Source organism: Bombina bombina, chromosome 1, assembly GCF_027579735.1.
Source record: "Bombina bombina isolate aBomBom1 chromosome 1, aBomBom1.pri, whole genome shotgun sequence".
Taxonomy (NCBI): domain Eukaryota; kingdom Metazoa; phylum Chordata; class Amphibia; order Anura; family Bombinatoridae; genus Bombina; species Bombina bombina.
In genome coordinates this window covers 887,199,557-887,217,976 of record NC_069499.1, presented here as the reverse complement: position 1 = coordinate 887,217,976, position 18,420 = coordinate 887,199,557, and positions in this window count along the sequence as shown.

Genomic DNA, 18,420 nt, shown 5'->3' with positions numbered 1-18,420 from the left:
CCGTCATTAACCCACATCACAAAGTACCTATTAAAACTATTAACGCCTAAGCCACCATTAACCCACATTGCAACAAACCTTATAAATCTATTAACCCTTAATCCGCAAAACCCACACAACACAATAATTATAATAAAACTATTAACCCCTTATCCACCAACCCCCCACAACGCAAGTACTCTAACCTATTAACCCCTAATCCGCCAACCCCCACAACACAAATAACTAATTTAATTACTAAGCCCCTAACCTAAATTAACCCCAAATTACATAAAATAATAAAATGCTAAATTACAATTAAAATAAAAATCCTAACACTAGTAAGAAAAATAAACCTAAGATTAAATTAAAATAAATTAATTTAAAATTGCCAAAAATAAAAAAAGTCTAACATTACAGAAAATAATAAACAAAATTATCCAAAGTAAAAAAATAAACCTAATCCCTATGAAAATAAAAAAGCCCCCCCCAAAATAAAAAAAAAACCTATTCTAATGCTAAACTATCAATAGCCCTTAAAAGGGCTTTTTGTAGGGCATTGTTAAACAGCTATTTTACCTTAAAAAAGTCCCCCCTCTAACAGTAAAACCCACCACCCAACAAGCCACCCAAAATAAAAAAACTAACACTAAAAAATCCTAAACTACCCATTTCCCCTAAAGGGACATTTGTATGGGCATGCAGCTCTTTTACTGCCCTTAAAAGGGCATTCAGCTCTTTAAAGAGTGCCCAATAAATCCCTTATCTAAAAAATAAAATAAAAAAAAATCCTAACGCTAACCCTAACCCCCAAATAGGTACTCACCGTTCCTGAAGTCCGGCGGAGAAGGTTCTGTTCCAGGCGGTGAAGTCTTCTTCCAAGCGGCCGACATCTTCTTCCAAGCGGGGACCACTTCCTTCTTCATCCAGGACCAAGCCGGAGCGGAGCAAAGCAGAGATGAGCGCAGAGCAGGACAGGCGACGGTGGAGCCATGAAGCGTGGAGGATCCTCTTTGTACGATCGCCGGCATACACTGAATAGTTAAGGTATGCGTTTAAATATTGCGTCCCTTGCATTCCTATTGGCTGATTTGATTCTTCAAATTCAAATCAGACAATAGACTGAGAGCTACTGAAATCCTATTGGCTGTTCAAAATGGTGAGTACCTATTTGGGGGTTAGAGTTAGGATTTTTTTTTTTTTTTAGATTAGGGATTTATTGAGCACTTTTAAAAAAGCTGAATGCCCATACAAATGCCCCTTTAGGGGCAATGAGTAGTTTAGGAATTTTTAGTGTTAGTTTTTTTTAGTTTGGGGGGTTTGTTGGGTGGTGGGTTTTACTATTAGAGGGGGGACTTAGTATTTTTTTTTTTTTTTTTTTAAATTAAATCTTTTTATTGAAGAAGAAACACCGGTACAATCATAGGAAAATAATCATTTGCAAGTGCAGTGCAGTGCATACATACAGTACTAGTAAGTAACACATTAAGTTTTACATGAATATTGGCATAAATCCATACATTCTCATTGGTGATTCAATACTATGGTATGATACAGTTTGCACGTAGAGTAATATTGCTATACACTCAATACAGGGGAGTACAGGGAGTGCAGAATTATTAGGCAAATGAGTATTTTGACCACATCATCCTCTTTATGCATGTTGTCTAACTCCAAGCTGTATAGGCTCGAAAGCCTACTACCAATTAAGCATATTAGGTGATGTGCATCTCTGTAATGAGAAGGGGTGTGGTCTAATGACATCAACACCCTATATCAGGTGTGCATAATTATTAGGCAACTTCCTTTCCTTTGGCAAAATGGGTCAAAAGAAGGACTTGACAGGCTCAGAAAAGTCAAAAATAGTGAGATATCTTGCAGAGGGATGCAGCACTCTTAAAATTGCAAAGCTTCTGAAGTGTGATCATCGAACAATCAAGCGTTTCATTCAAAATAGTCAACAGGGTCACAAGAAGCGTGTGGAAAAACCAAGGCGCAAAATAACTGCCCATGAACTGAGAAAAGTCAAGCGTGCAGCTGCCAAGATGCCACTTGCCACCAGTTTGGCCATATTTCAGAGCTGCAACATCACTGGAGTGCCCAAAAGCACAAGGTGTGCAATACTCAGAGACATGGCCAATGTAAGAAAGGCTGAAAGACGACCACCACTGAACAAGACACACAAGCTGAAACGTCAAGACTGGGCCAAGAAATATCTCAAGACTGATTTTTCTAAGGTTTTATGGACTGATGAAATGAGAGTGAGTCTTGATGGGCCAGATGGATGGGCCCGTGGCTGGATTGGTAAAGGGCAGAGAGCTCCAGTCCGACTCAGACGCCAGCAAGGTGGAGGTGGAGTACTGGTTTGGGCTGGTATCATCAAAGATGAGCTTGTGGGGCCTTTTCGGGTTGAGGATGGAGTCAAGCTCAACTCCCAGTCCTACTGCCAGTTTCTGGAAGACACCTTCTTCAAGCAGTGGTACAGGAAGAAGTCTGCATCCTTCAAGAAAAACATGATTTTCATGCAGGACAATGCTCCATCACACGCGTCCAAGTACTCCACAGCATGGCTGGCAAGAAAGGGTATAAAAGAAGAAAATCTAATGACATGGCCTCCTTGTTCACCTGATCTGAACCCCATTGAGGACCTGTGGTCCATCATCAAATGTGAGATTTACAAGGAGGGAAAACCGTACACCTCTCTGAACAGTGTCTGGGAGGCTGTGGTTGCTGCTGCACGCAATGTTGATGGTGAACAGATCAAAACACTGACAGAATCCATGGATGGCAGGCTTTTGAGTGTCCTTGCAAAGAAAGGTGGCTATATTGGTCACTGATTTGTTTTTGTTTTGTTTTTGAATGTCAGAAATGTATATTTGTGAATGTTGAGATGTTATATTGGTTTCACTGGTAAAAATAAATAATTGAAATGGGTATATATTTGTTTTTTGTTAAGTTGCCTAATAATTATGCACAGTAATAGTCACCTGCACACACAGATATCCCCCTAAAATAGCTAAAACTAAAAACAAACTAAAAACTACTTCCAAAAATATTCAGCTTTGATATTAATGAGTTTTTTGGGTTCATTGTGAACATGGTTGTTGTTCAATAATAAAATGAATCCTCAAAAATACAACTTGCCTAATAATTCTGCACTCCCTGTATACAAACAAGACCATATTATCCGCATAAAATGCGAGCTTATGTATGTTGTTTCTGATGGCCACTCCGGGAAAAATCTGCCGCAGCTTGATAGCTAATGGTTCAAAAATCAGGGGTGATAGGGGACAGCCCTGTCTGGTACCCCTCTCCAGGGTAAGTTCTGGGAAGAAAAAGACATTTACCAATATGCGAGCAATAGGGTTAGAGTATATTTTATGGAGTACGTTTAAAAAGGGGCCTTGAAAACTATATTTATTAAGTGCTTCGAAGAGATAGTCTCATTCGACACAGTCGAAGGCCTTTTCCGCATCCAGGGATAGCAGAAAGGCCTCCCCCCGAGGAACCATAGGCTCTGCTTCTCCCCTCTCTCAAAAGTGTGTAATAACAAGTAATACCCTTCTTAAGTTAGTCATCGAGGTACGAAGAGATACAAATCCTGTCTGATCATGGTGTAATAGGGAAGGAAGAATATCTTTTAGACGGTCAGCCAAAATCTTAGTGAAGGTCTTATAATCGACATTGAGGAGGGAGATAGGACGGTAGGACTCCGGTAGAGAGTGATCTTTGCCGGGTTTGGGGATTAGGGTTATATTAGCTGAAGAGAAAGTAGCAGATGGTCTGTCGCTGTCCTCCATAATACCATTGTATATTTTCGTCAGTATAGGTGAGATCTAGGGTTGCAGCATCCAATAGATTCGGTCGGGAGGCCATCAGGTCCCGCCGCCTTGCCCAAAGCCAAGGATTTAATGGTATTCTGCAACTCCGACGTGGAGATATGGGAGTTTAAAACCGATAGCTGCTCAGCAGTTAATTGCTGCAAAGTGACTGACCACCAGAACTGATCTGGTATGTCAGGCGATGTTATTGGTTGTTTAGTATATAGGATTTTAGAAAAGGTAGCGAAGCTCTGGGCTATGTCCAGGGGTTTAGTGTGCGTGGCACCCTGAAAGCTCAAGGCCGCTATATCTCTACGAGTTTTGCGTTTATTAACCAGTGAGGACAGCAATGCCCAACCTATTTCTAAATCTATGGAACTTGCTAGCTGATTTTTAGCAGGTTTGATGCTGCCTTTTGTCTCAAAAAAGCCTCCAGTAAGGAAAGAGTCATATGCAGCTTTAGTACGAGAGATGCAGTAATCTCGATACGCCTGCTCTACTTTTTTCTGTAGATCATTATATTTTTGGTAGGATTTTTGTCTAAGATTTGCTATGTAGGAAATTATTTCACCTGAAAGAACCACTTTAGCTTAACAGGAGCGTGGTCTGAGAGTAAGATGTTTCACTCTCTCTGAGATCAGGAATAAGTCTATCCTTGACAGTGAACTGGCCATCTTTGATAGTCATGTAAAATCCCTACCAGTCGGGTGTCCAAACATCACAAACTGCTAGATCTGTCTGAAGTCAGGTAAACACTTTGTTCTCAAATCTCCCCTTGTATGACTTATTTCTAGCATTCATCTGTGAGGCCTGTAGCCTGGTTCTATCTAAAGTCGGGTTGGGTGATAGATTAAAATCTCCACCTATAATAAGGGGGATTTCCAGGAAGGGGGACAAAGTCTGGATCAAGGTATCCCAGAAGGGCATCGACTTGGTGTTAGGTGCATAAATATTGCATAAAATATGGTCAATATTATTGATATTGGCTTTAAGTGTAAGGAATCTACCCTCAACATCTCTATAGGTGTGGGTGATGTCTATCGTGAGTTGCTTGTTGAAAAGGATGGCAAGCCCTCTGCTTGAGCGTGTATGTGTCACATCTGCTGTATACCTTTAAGAGGAGGTTGGCTTACTTAGTGAGTCACTATACATTACAGGCAAACCCCCCTCTTGTTGCTTGATATTGAGACAAGCTAGTATCCTTTCTAAGAGCTAATAACGATTTTGTACCTTAGCCTCTGTTACCTCTTACACGCTGTGTAAGTTTTCTTTGGACTCGTATCCTGAAGTTTCCTCTACATCAGTTTGCCAGCCAACGATCTTCAGTGCTCTGTTACACTATCCTGAGCACCTCCGGAGTCGCTGTAATGCCATTTCCCTCCTGCATATAGAGCTTTGTTCAGCTGCACACAGGTCAGACATGCTGAACAAACAATTCAGTGCATAACTATAGTAATCTATGTTTCTGCTCAAGATCATTCTGTTTTGGCTAGTAGAGTGTATGCTTCTTATTTCTAGTCCTGAATTTTGCTTACATTTATAGCTCTTATTATGCTGAGAATTACATTAATGTAAACAGACCAATTTAGTTCCAATTTGTTGCTGTTGCTTGTACATACAGTTTATTCTTACAGGAATTATTCAGTCTGAAGAATAAATTGCTTGCTCATTCCTCACTATTCCATAATTTTAGAGTGTAATTGGAATATATACCTGTCAGCTACAGATTATTGATATATATATATATATATATATATATATATATATATATATATATATATATATATATATATATATAAAAGCAAAAGAAGGAGTGCACTCACTAGGACTTTTCAAAAGTTTATTCCAAATATGTGAACGTTTTCGGGGGTTTAGCCCCTTCCTCAGACATACAAAAATACAAATATATATATATATATATATATATATTTAAAGGAACAGTAACATATATTAAACTGTCTAATACATTGTTAACCCCTTAACGACCAAGGACGTGCAGGGTACGTCCTCAGAAAAAAGGCAGTTAACGCCTGAGGACGTACCCTGCACGTCCTCGGTGTGGAAAGCAGCTGGAAGCGATCCTGCTCGCTTCCAACTGCTTTCCGGTTATTGCAGTGATGCCTCGATATGGAGGCATCCTGCAATAACCTTTTATGGCTATCCGATGCAGAGAGAGCCACTCTGTGGCCCTCTCTGCACCGGACATCGATGGCCGGTATCGTTGGTGGGTGGGAGCCGGTGTGGGAGGTGGATGGCGGCCATCGATGGCCCTGGTCATGTGGAGGGGGGCGGGATCGTGGGCGGGTAAGTCCGGGGGCGGGGGCGGGCGCGTGCACGGGGAGGGAGCGGGTGGGAACCGCTACACTACGGAAAAAATGTGTCCCAAAACAAAATAAAAGTGGGACAAAATTTAAATCTATAAAAAACCCTTAGGTGTGATTTAGGTCGTGGGGGGGGGGGGGGGGTTTGGGGGATTGAGCTACACTACAGAAAAAAAAAATAAAAAAAAAAAATAAACATTTGATTGTTCAAGATGGCCCCCAATAAGGCTGAGAGGGAGGCTTAGAGAGCTGTTTTGGGGGGGATCAGGGAGGTTGGGGGTTAAGGGGGGATCCTAAACACAGCATATGTAAATATGCTTTTTTTTTTTCCTTAAAAAAAACAAACAAAAAACTTTTATTTTAGTACTGGCAGACTTTCTGCCAGTACTTAAGATGGCGGGGACAATTGTGGGGTGGGGGAGAGAAGGGAGCTGTTTGGGAGGGATCAGGGGGTGGGATGTGTCAGGTGGGAGGCTGATCTCTACACTAAAGCTAAAATTAACCCTGCAAGCTCCCTAAAACTACCTAATTCACTGCTAGCCATAATACACGTGTGATGCGCAGCAGCATTTAGCGACTTTCTAATTACCATAAAGCAACGCCAAAGTCATATATGTCTGCTATTTCTGAACAAAGGGCATCCCAGAGAAGCATTTACAACCATTTGTGCCATAATTGCACAAGCTGTTTGTAAATAATTTCAGTGATAAACCTAAAATTGTGAAAAAATTTACGTTTTTTTTTACTTTGATCGCATTTGGCGGTGAAATGGTGGCATAAAATATACCAAAATGGGCCTAGATCAATACTTGGGGTTGTCTACTACACTACGCTAAAGCTAAAATTAACCGTAGAAGCTCCCTACATGCTCCCTAATTAACCCCTTCAATGCTGGGCATAATACACGTATTGTGCGCAGTGGCATTTAGCAGCCTTCTAATTACCAAAAAGCAAAGCCAAAGCCATATATGTCTGCTATTTCTGAACAAAGGGGATCCCAGAGAAGCATTTACAACCATTTATTCTATAATTGCATAAGTTGTTTGTAAATAATTTCAGTGAGAAACCTAAAGTTTGTGAAAAAATTTGTGAAAAAGTGAACAATTTATTTTATTTGATCGCATTTGGCGGTGAAATAGTGGCATGAAATATACCAAAATGGGCCTAGATCAATACTTTGGGATGTCTTTGAAAAAAAAAAAATATAATATATTCAGGGATTCCTGAAAGATATTAGTGTCCCAATGTAACTAGCGCTAATTTTGAAAAAAAGTGGTTTGGAAATAGCAAAGTGCTACTTGTATTTATGGCCCTATAACTTGTAAAAAAAAAAGCAAATAAGATGTAAACATTGGGTATTTCTAAACTCAGGACAAAATTTAGAAACTATTTAGCATGGGTGTTTTTTGGTGGTTGTAGATGTGTAACAGATTTTGGGGGTCAAAGTTAGAAAAAGTGTGTTTTTTTCCATTTTTTCTTCATATTTTATAATGTTTTTTATAGTAAATTATAAGATATGATGAAAATAATGGTATCTTTTGAAAGTCCATTTAATGGCGAGAAAAACGGTATATAATATGTGTGGGTACAGAAAATGAGTAAGAGGAAAATTACAGCTAAACACAAACACCGCAAAAATGTAAAAATAGCGTTGGTCCCAAACGGACAGAAAATGGAAAAGTGCTGCGGTCATTAAGGGGTTAAAGTCACAAACTTATGCTGCTGCGGTTCCTGACCCACACAGTATTTTTGTTGCAGAGAATGTTTGTCCTATCCAATTTCCTTTCAACTTATCATGTTCTGGATCTGTTAGGTGTGTTTCCTGTAGGAAAACAATGTCTGAGCCTAGTTTTCTAAGATGAGTTAGGGTGGATTTCCTTGTTATTGGGGAGTTGATATCCCCCGCATTCCAGGATATCAACCTGAGTGCCATATATATTCAGAACTTGATAGCATAGAGGGATCTCCGGGGTTAATGTGGGTGGCTGAGTTTTCCCATCCAACAGTCATGGAACTTATGTGATCCTTTGTGTCAGCTACAGAGTAAAAGCTAAGTATAGATATGTTCTTATAATCCAGGGAACCCCTATGTAGATGTTGTGCATAGCATAATGTGAAACACATACTAATCCTATGCTTAAATGTATAAACAGTCCTAGATTCCATCAAATCTATCATCACCCCCCCCCCCCATATCCTTAGACTGCCGACCAGGGTCCATCCAGCAGGTAGCAAACAGTAGTGTGTACATATTATGATAATCCGCAATCAGCAATCTAGACCCCAAATACATAGAATTTATACATTATAACAGACAAACATCCTATTAATTTTTTTGTAACACAGGTCCGGTTGAAATGGTCATGCCCAGGGTAAGGGGCAAACGCCCTATAGTGCATGTTAAGGCCCAATCGCTGGTATGCATGAGGGGTAAGGCGATTAGGAAACCTGTGCACATAGACCTCAACGCCACTTATAGCCTGTAACCCAGAGCATGCTACACACAACCGAGCCAACAAGAAAAAAAAAAAACATAAACATAACAATTCAACATTATTTAACATTTTGAAAGAACTGAGTACTTTAGTCCAATGTCCAGTTCCTTCCCATGAAGAAATTGACAAAACAAGGATCAATAGAACTTTCTAGTTTACTAGGAGTTATAGCGCTGAAAATTAATAGGCATATAAACAATAAAGTCCACTGGAACATAAATCAACAATAATAAGAGTGATCATGGGTGATGTATATATTTACGTGTCTGCAGAGACGTTGTTTTCAGCCATTGTCCTGCGATCCTTCAGCAGTAAGATAGGTTTCCACAGCCTGTGGAGAGTGGAAGTACTTAGGGCCCGATGCAGTCTGCAGGCGTAGTTTCACAGGGTAGAGTAAGGCAGCCTGCCGACCCTGAGTGTACAGACGGGTACAAATTGGTGCAAAGTCTTTCCGCATTTTGGAGACCTCTGAAGAAAAGTCCTGAAAAAGTAAAAGGTGACTGCCCTCATATGTGATCTCTTTTTGTGATCTGTAGGCTCGTAGAATTCTTAGCTTTTCCTAAAAGTTGAGACATTTGAATATCACTTTTCTGGGTTTGGACTTGCTGTTTTCCAGTTTCAGTTCTGGTCCCACTCTGTGAGCTCTCTCTACTTCAATAGTTAGAATATCTTGTGGTATGCCCAGCAACTTGGGAAATATTAGTGCAGTAAATGCCAGTAAATCTTTGCCCTTGACTCCCTCTGGAACACCCACTGTACATAAGTTGTTCCATCGGCTTCGATTTTCAAGGTCTTCGACCCGTTCCTGTAAGATTTTGTGACTTCTAAGCAGTTGTACGGTATGGTTAGTTTCTGTCTGTCTATCCTCAACCTCGGATATCCTCCCCTCTGCATTAATTAGGCGAGTTGAGTACTGCCGGACCTCACTGGTCTGTTTATTCTCGCTTAGGAGAGATTCGATTTTAGGAAGAAAAAAAGCCTTGAGGTCCTGCATAAGCTGATTCTGTTCTCCGTTCTGCTTATTAGGTTCTTCAATGTGTGGGGAGATCTCCGCCTGCGCTTCAATGGTGCTGCAATGTTTCCTATCTACAGGCTTAGATTTGGAGCTCATGGTGGCTGTCGGAGGAGAGTCTTTTAAAATACTTGTCCACTTTCATTAGGGGGGGCTGTGGTTAGAAAGCAGTCCAGGTAGCCAAGTATTGCGTGCAGGGAATTGTAATTTAGGCAGGCCTTATAGGTGGAATCAGTGTCACTACTCTACAAGTCGTATCAACCCTCCACTTTGCAGATGGTAGAGGATATCAGCTTGCAAAACTAAAACAGCCGGGACTGTGCTTTTAATTGAGGAAGCAAGTCAGATCTCAAAACTCCTTCATGCCTGGAGTGCGAGTGAGCAGGTTGCCTAAAGTAGCTGCAATATCACCTGTAGAGTATGACTTATGACTAGTTGAGTCAGACTTGCTAGGGCAAAGTTACAGGTAGATTTTGGTTTTAGCAGGTAAGGAGGTCATAAGCCATATAGTACTGTCCTACTGCGGGGCAAACAACCTCCCCTGTCTTTCAGGCACTGAGGGGGTTAAAGGCTGTATAGGCTTGAAGGCAGAGCTATTGTCTATTACAAGTCTAGTGCAGACTAGTTCAGGAGATGGGGGGGGGGGGTGCTATGAGGGAGTCTATAACTTTGCAGCCATTCTCCTTTTTGTTCCACTGCACCCTCTTTGCTCGTATCCCCCTCAGCTTCTTTTGTGTTGTAGTCCTTTGTTTTTAAATAATGCATATTTATGTATTTTCCCCATATCAGGATTAAGGTTGTGTGTCTTTGAGGTACCTCCGTTTTGTCAGGTGTCTTATGGCTTTGGTCCTGAGGTGCCGTTTCTGATCTGCATTGAGGATAAGTGCGCAACAGTCCGTGGCAAGATGACGCTTGTATAAGCTGTATTATGACATTTAAATATTGGCTAAATAATATTAGATATTGTTGTTTATACTTGGTTCCATATCCTCCCCCAACTGTCCCATTTTACAGATGCAAATATTCCAAAATCCAAACCTTTTTCTAGTCCCAAGCAGTTTGGATAAAGGGTTTTCTACCTGTATCTATATCTAGATCTATATATATATATATATATATATATATATATATATATATATATATATATATATATATATATATACAATCAAAAATATGCACTTTCCTGATTTATATGCAAACAGGACAAAATGTATTGATGTTTCGGGGTCAATGTTAACCCCTTTTTCAGAAGAAGGGGTTAACATTGACCCTGAAAAGTCAATACATTTTGACCTGTTTGCATATAAATTCTGAGAGTGCATATTTTTGTCTGCCTATTGTATTCCAATACTGCACCCAGGTGGATGTCTTCTGGTGGGATTTAAACAACTGTTTGGATGTATATATATATATATATATATATATATATATATATATATATATATATAAAATCGAGAAATGTACGGAGGGGACGCAACTGCTTAGAGCTACTATGAGAATGGAGGCGATATAAACAGGACATATGTATCTGTAATATCTTGAACAAGAGGTGGTGCAGACCCATAAATTAATTTGTCATGAAGTAGAGAAAGAAAGAACATCCAGGAATATAATCCGGGATAAAAAGACAGGGAATTCAGCACTCTTTTTTAAAAGAATTTATTCGCTCTCAAAATACAATGTATCTAAATCACTGCTTTGATTGTGAAAATGTGGTCTCCCTCACAAAGTGAGCACTGAGACGCAGATGGAGGTATCAAAGGCAATATATGCACAAGAAAGGAAATACCAAAGTATTAAAATTGTTGCAAAAAGTCAATTAGACAACTTACAAACATTCAAAAACCTGACCGGTCAGGGATATGCGCAGGTATTGGAGTAAAAACTTTCCTGCTTACAGTCATATAGATGTTAGATCGAAGTAGAGCTAGACCTTCTACACCCTGCTGCACACAGCACCCCCTGAGGTGTTCCTTCAGTGTATAGAGGTCATTGCTGAGCAGGAAACGTGTGGGATCTAAGAAGTGAATAGCAATATCCAATAACATAAGCAGGTCAAAAGCACATAAAATGCGGAGAATATAGATTTTATGTACATATGATAAAGTATATAGAGGGGAATCGCCACTCAGACTTACTACACCCAGCTGCGCACGGCACCTCCTGTCAGAGGTATCGAGCCGGGCAGGAGAAAAAGTGGGATCTAAGTAGTCTTAGTGAACGTGCCCCCTAGATATGTCTCTTGTGAGCTGCTGGTGCAATGCTGAATACGGAGAGCGTATTGCTCTCCGCATTCAGTGAAGTCTTGCGGACCTGATCCGCACTGTCGGATCAAGTCCGCAAGACCTTTGATACATAGGCCCCAGAGCATTTTTTTTGGGCAATTTTATATCCCTTTAAAGATAAATTTAAAAAGGGTAAATAAGTTACTTTTTATTTTCAGTAAAATTATGTATTGCTTAACACTGAAGAAGTAATCTGTCCCAAAACAATTCACTGCTAGAAGTTTACATTATGAAAGTTAGAATCAACAAAAAAACTGTATAAAAACGTTGTGGGATGTTTTTACTCCCATTTAATGTAACATATAGCAACTTAGTACTTTTTAGAAAAAAATAGTGCTTCATAGTATTAATGCCTTAAAGGGACACTGAACCCAAATGTTTTCTTTCGTGATTCAGATAGAGCATGACATTTTAAGCAACTTTCTAATTTACTCCTATTATCCATTTTTCTTCATTCTCTTGGTATCTTTATTTGAAATGCAAGAATGTAAGTTTAGATGCCGGCCCATTTTTGGTGAACAACCTAGGTTGTCCTTGCAGATTGATGGCTAAATTCATCCACCAATCAAAAACTGCTTTCCAGAGTTATGAACCTAAAAAAAAGTTTAGATGCCTTCTTTTTCAAACAAAGATAGCAAGAGAACAAAGAAAAATTGATAATAGGAGTAAATTAGAAAGTTGCTTAAAATTGCCTGCTCTATCTAAATCACGAAAGAAAAAAATTGGGTTCAGTGTCCCTTTAATCAATTTTCTGCTTATTTCTGTTTTTTAAGAGAGCCAGTGAAGAACTTGAAATTGTGATTTAGGGGCCGAATTATCATTGTGCGAGCGGACATGATCCGATATATTCGGATCATGTCCGCTGTACATCGATACGCTCTCTGCATTTATCATTTCACCAGCAGTTCTTGTGAACTGCTGGTGCAATGCCGCCCATTGCAAATTCAAGGCCAATCGGCTGCTAGCAGGGGGTTTCAATCAACCCGATAGTATTCAATCAGGTTGATTTCTGGCGATGTCTGTCTGCTGCCTCAGAGCAGGCGGACAGGTTATGGAGCTCGCCAGAAACACAGGGCATCAACCTCCATACGGAGCTTGATAAATAGGCCTCTTAATGTTTTTTCTTTTTACAAATGTTTCTTCTTTTGTGCATGTTTATTGTTTGTATTGTATTTATGTAGTTGGAAAACTAAGGACAAAGGATTTCCCAGTTTCTGAACTTAAATGACTGAAGCATGTTTGGCATTTTTGCTCAGTATTGGTTCCACTATAGTCAAACACTATGTTGTTAAAGGAATAGGAATCCCAAAACATTTTTTTATCACTAGTTCAAAACTTCAATATATGGTTAAAGTTTTTGCAATTACTACCCTTTAAGCATTTTTTCGCCTTTTTTTAAATTTTCATTCCAAAATTCATGTTGCGCCAACGCCATGTTTTCTTATTATTATGTGTGCCCTCTCACAATGTTCTACCTAGGTAGAACCATCATGGCAAGCCATGTACACATTAGAACTGTGTTATGATCAAAGTATGCTCAGAATCTGCCCCCTCTATCCTCCTTCCAGTGGCCCAATCTAATGCTGTTTCTTTGGATACTAATGCACCTACTCTTTGTTCATTACAGGTTTATGCGGGAGTAGTGCCTCCTGCCATGATTTTTTTTTGCCAAGGGGGATATTTATGAAAGGTCTGTCGGACCTGATCCGACAGTGCGGATCATGTCCGACAGACCTCACTGAATGCGGAGAGCAATACGCTCTCCGTATTCAGCATTGCACCAGCAGCTCTTGTGAGCTGCTGGTGCAACGCCGTCCCATGCAGATTCAGGGGGGTGTTAATCAACCCGATTGTACTCAATCGGGTTGAATTGTGGCGATCTCTGTCTGCCTGCTCAGAGCAGGCGGACAGGTTATGGAGCAGCGGTCTTTAGATCTTTAGATCTTCATAACTGGTGTTTCTGGTGAGCCTGAAGGCTCGCCAGAAACACAGGGCTTCAAGCTCAGTACGGACCTTGATAGATATGCCCCAAGACTGCAGTTTTTAAAGCATTGGCTGCTCTCCTGTTTTAAAACAAGCGTAAATTCTTGTCTAGTTTCTGCAATTCACATCCCAGGAATGAACAATTGTGAGGCAGACTTTCTCAGTTGTCAATCTTCTACATCCAGGGGAGTGGTCTCTTCACTAGGATGTGTTCATCAGATTGTGGATCTTTGGGATCTCCCAGAAATAGATCTGATGGCCTCTCGTTTGAACAACAAACTTCCCAGGTACTTTGCCAGGTCCAGGGATCCTCAGGCACAGTTAGGGGATGCTTTAGTTGTTATTTGGTCATTTCAGCTTGCTTATCTGTTTCCGCCTCTGGTCCTGCTTTCCACAGTGATTTCCAAGATAAGGCTAAATAAGTCATCTGTAATCCTAATTGCCCCAGCTTGGCTTTGCAGGATTTGGTATGCTGGTATGCGGATCTGGTTCAGATGACCAGTTGCCCTCCTTGGCCTCTTCCTCTGCGGTCAGACCTTCTGTTTCAAGGTCCTTTTTTCCATTCAGATATCAAGTCTATAAACTTGATGGCATGGATATTGAACGCTTAGTTCTGAGACATTGGGGTTTCTCTGCTTCTGTGATTGAACCCCTGATTCAGGCTCGTAAGCCTATTACTAGGAAAATCTATCACAAGGTCTGGAAAGCCTTTATTTCTTGGTGTATAAATCATGTTTTTTCCTGGTATTCCTTTAGGATTCCTAGGAATCTGCAGTTTTTGCAGGATGGTCTAGATAAGGGCCTATCTGCCAGTTACCTGTTTTCAAGCCTATTTCTCTTTAATGGAATCTTAACCTAGTTTTAAGGGTTTTGCACACTCCTCCTTTTGAACCTATGCATAAATTGGACATTAAACTACTTTTTTGAAAAAATATTGTTTATTTTGGCTATATTTTTTGCTAGAAGAGTTTCTAAATTATCTGCTATTTCTTGTGAACCTCCTTATCTGATTTTTCATCAGGAGAAGGCTGTTTTACAGACGTCATTTAATTTTTTGCCTAAGGTTTTTTTCTTCAGTAAACATTAGCAGAGAGATTGTTGTTCCTTCTTTGTGTCCTAATCCTAAGAATGCTTCTGGATGTTTTTTAGGGCATTGAAATATTATGTTGATGCTACTAAGGATTTTATTTTAGTTTATTCATTCTTTTTTTTGTGGCCTTAGAAGGAAAAGTCAGAAGGCTTCTGCTATTTCTTTAGCCTCTTGGTTAAAAATTTTGATTCACAGAGCTTATTTGGAGGCAGGTCAGCCTCCGCCACAGCAGATTAATGCTCATTCTACTAGGTCAGTTATCAATTCTTGGGATTTCAAGAATGAGGCTTCAGTTGATCAAATTTGCAAGGCAGCTACTTGGTCTTATTTGCATACTTTTACTAAATTCTACAATTTTTATGTTTTTGCTTCTTCTGAAGCAGCCTTTGGTAAAAAAATGTTATTCAGGCAGCAGTCTCAGTTTAATTTCTTTGCCTGTTTGCTTATTTTAAGTGCATTTAAAAAAAAAATTAATTTTTTTTGAGGGTTGTGCATTTATTTTCTCGGTGAAAGATGTTTCCCTCCCTTTATGTTATTACTCGTAGACGCCACAGCTTGGGTATTAGTTCCCAAGATTAAGGATCGTGGACTCTCAACACCTGTTTGAAAGAAAACATAATTTATGCTTACCTGATAAAAAAAAAATTCATGGTGGTGAGAGTCCACGAGACTCCACCCTTTGTTTTTTTCCTGGGGTTAGTTTTTTCATCAGCACATCTCTCCTCTTTTTTTTGGCTCCTATTCCTTTTTCTTACCTTACTTGCTTGGCTATACATTAGACTGAGATATGTGTGAGGTGGGAGGGATTTTATAGAGCTCTTGGGGTTTGGGAATCTTTGCTTCCTCCTAGTGGTAGAGAAGAGTTATTCCCAAGAGTAATAGATTGTGGACTCTCACCACCATGAAAGAAAATAATTTAACAGGTAAACATAAATTATGTATTTTCTAATTCAAGCTTTGTTACAAAATGAAAGGAGGTAGATTTAAATGTGCGACACTTTTACTAACTGATGTATTTTTTATATGTTTAAAAAATAGCAGATTTATAACACTTTAAGGGCACAGACAAATAATATTATGGGTTTTTTTTGCTTGTTTTTTTACAGACAGGACTTTCTTGTGATACGTTATATGGGTGCATAAAGTAAGAATAAATACATTTGTACAAAACTAGTGTAGCTAAAGAAAAAAAATTCAAAATTGATTCATAATTTTCTCCTGATTTTAGGAATTTCTTGTATGTATAGGTTTTTAAATAATTTATAGCAAAATACTACAAGGAATTATTGGTTTAACGTTAAGGTTTTCTATGCTTGGTCTGTAAGCTTCATGTAGTGATCACCCAATCCAAAACTGTGACTCAATAGTAAATACATCACAGGGTATTCACCTGGAGGCTTTTTGACACTTTAAATTTAATCTTTTTATTGCCATGAGCAGAAAATAAAACTTAGGGATAAAAAAACACTTTATAAAGATAAAATTATAAACATATTAAAATGTCTATAAAAATAAATTACATTTTTATTAAAATAGATTTTAACTCTTTGATTGACATAAGTGCTGACAACAAGAAAATAGGAGGGGTCAAACAATGGTTTGTCATTAATGACATGATCACTGTCATTGGCTGTTACAATAATCCTATGACCATGGGTGCACCTTATTAGGTATCACTGGACTGCCTCACACCTGAGACACCAAGTGATAGCCCAGTAAGCCTGATACCAGGATGCAAGTATCTAGGATCTATTTTAAGGGCACGCACAGCACCTGTCTATAAGGGTTTAAAAACAAATGCTGTACTCTTTCTTTTTTTTTTTTTCTCTTTTATCTCTTTCTCACTCTCTTTCTCTCTCTTTTCAATCTCTTGAAAGAAATGTGACAGGGTGTCTTATGGGAGATTTTATCAGATAATGCTGAGATAAAGCAAAATAACATTCATATAATACACTGTATTTAAAATGGTCATTAGTCATTTATACAAGTAAATCATGTTCCATAGTCTTTATTTTTGGCAATAACATTTTATATTTATATTCTTTTCTTACATTTTTGTTTTTAGTTTTATTTATCAAACTGTGTTGACCCTTGTTAGGAACCTACTGGACTAAAAGCACAGTGGGGAATTGTGGTAATATAAGATACTATAGAAGAGAAATATACAGTCACATCTTTCAACAAACTGAAAAGTGACAGCTGGTATGATGAATATGTGTAGATAAAAAGAGTTTAATAAAAAATTCACTTTTCTTCTTCTTCTAAAAAAAAAAACATTCAAGGCATTGGTCAAATTTCACTCAGAGATCTTTTCAGGCTCACCAGCCCACGTGTTTTTACCAAGTTCACCTACCTTTGGTGAATGATGAATCAGCTCCATAGCAGGACGGTGTTAAGCTAGAGAGACCTCTTACTGATTTTTGTCCAGTGACTGGAACAAATAAATGGACATTTGTGTAATGTTTCTCTTCCTACACAAACTGTGTGGAATCAATTAGTTAAAGGGTCACTTAAAGGGACATGAAACCCAAATTTTTTCTTTTGTGATTTAGAAAGAGCATGTCATTTTAAACAACTTTATAATTTACTTCTATTATCTAATTTGCTTCATTCTCTTGATATCACTTGCTGAAAAGCATATCTAGATATGCTCAGTAACTGCTGATTGGTTGCTACACATAGAGGCCTTGTGTGATTGGCTCACACATGTGCATTGCTATTTCTTCAACAAAGGATAGCTAAAGAATTGAGCAAATTAGATAATAGAAGTAAATTGGAAAGTTGTTTAAAATGACATGCCCTATCTGAATCATGAAAGTTTAATTTTGACTAAACTGTCCATTTAAGTCAAAATTAAGCTTTCATTATTCAGCTATAGCATGCACTTAAAACAACAACAACAACAAAACTTTCCAATTTCCATCCATTATCAAAATGTTTACAATAGTTTTATGTGCTCTCACTTTCTAAGGCACCATTATATACTTAAATGCATTTTGTGATCGGCTGAATGCTGTCACATGATACAGTTGGCATGGAAAGTGTGTATCTTTGAAATGTATAATTTCAAATTCAGTGTTATTGCATTGTCTGTTTATTATTAATTTGTCAAGTATGCAATTCTACTGTATTTAAAGGGATACTGAGCCCAATTTTTTTATTTATGATTGAGATAGATCATGCAATTTTAAGCAACTTTCTAATTTACTCCTATTATCAATTTTCTTTTGTTCCTTTGGTACCACATTGATGGCGCCACATGGTGGCGCTATATAGATGATGTTTTTGGCATTTGGTGGGGTGACGTTGGTTCCCTAGAATGCTTTGTTAGAGAACTGAATAGTGCATCACAACATATAAAGTTTACATTGTCCTGGAGTGAGGAAAGTATTAATTTTCTAGACACTAGAGTATTTAAAAGTGGTGTTTTATTA